This window comes from Macrobrachium nipponense, chromosome 14 (genome assembly GCF_015104395.2).
Source record: "Macrobrachium nipponense isolate FS-2020 chromosome 14, ASM1510439v2, whole genome shotgun sequence".
NCBI lineage: Eukaryota > Metazoa > Arthropoda > Malacostraca > Decapoda > Palaemonidae > Macrobrachium > Macrobrachium nipponense.
The window spans coordinates 10967382-10968715 of NC_087207.1; positions in this window are offsets into that span (position 1 = coordinate 10967382).

The window sequence follows — 1334 nt, forward strand, 5'->3', positions numbered from 1 at the left end:
TATGATGTTCGGGTCATTAAAAAGAAACGTTATACGAAAGGGGAGACAGATGCCTTTGTTAACTTGAGAGCGAATTTTGTCATGATAGGTGGCTATTAAAAATTAATTAAAAAGAAAGAATCAATAAAATTATCCACTAGAGAGTCTATTAATTACTGTTTTTAGTAGCCAGTAACTACAGCAAGATGTGTTAATTGTCAGCTTAGAGGGATTATGCTTATGTAAAGAAATGCCTAGATGTATACCCTTTGTTGATGTATACTGCAACCATATTGTAAATATTGTCATTGTAAAAAAAAAAAAAAAAAAAAACTAACAACGGTCACTTTTTAATGATTCTAGGAATTGGGCATTACACAGCTGCCAGATAGCGCCACGTTTGTCAAATCATGTTATTTCATCACCTGCGTTAGTCTGACTGTTCAAGTTCAAGAGATATCTCAACGTATTTCCAAGATGATTCATTAAATCAAAATAATTCCTTTTACTAAATATTACTTACGTATCTGATGACTTTTTTTGTAAAAAAAAAAGAAAAAAAAACACTCATCCGAGGTATAAAGGATGTATAAAGGATGTTACTATAATTTCATAGCAAAATTCCTTTACTTATATAATGTTGACATCCCGTAACTTCTCTATTTTCAAATGGCTGGTTCGTCATCACTTAGGAACCATATTTTTATATATCGTTACGGTTATCGCTAAGCCAGGTAGTTAAACAATAAATATGTTGTGATTTCTGTAAAAGCTAGCGATGCTTCGTTCTCAATAATAACTCGATCACAAACGCCCAACGAGTCTTTTGAGTTTTTATTGACACATCCTCTTCTGGAGAATTATGACAATCTTGGACTATCAGCCAGTGAAGTCATAAAATATTCAAGTTTTATTCAAACTGGGAAGCAAAAAAACTCAGCACAAAAATACAGCACCAAAATATATTTTCAAAAATGAAAAATAGTATCACATCACGATTTTCGGCGCGCCAATCATATCAGAATTCTAGAATCTGAGTCAGAACTTTCCTTTCAGTTCCTCCAGACCAACTTCACTTCTTTTCTTTTTAAGATGACTTTCCTTTATTTTCAGTTCCCCATCTTCCTCTCCCTTCCTTGGTCTAATTCTCCTCGCTCCCCTTAAGTCGTTCTACGATTCAAGGAACAAAAACAGGAGGAGAGTCCGGTCGAGTTACAGAGACAGAAAAGGGTCGAGATGATTCTCAGAAATGCTTCGGAAAACAGAGTTGTCAAGAGTCTCATGAGTACTTCAGGTCACTAGAATCACTAGAACACGAAAACAGCTCGTTGCTTGAAATACTATACTGTATAATA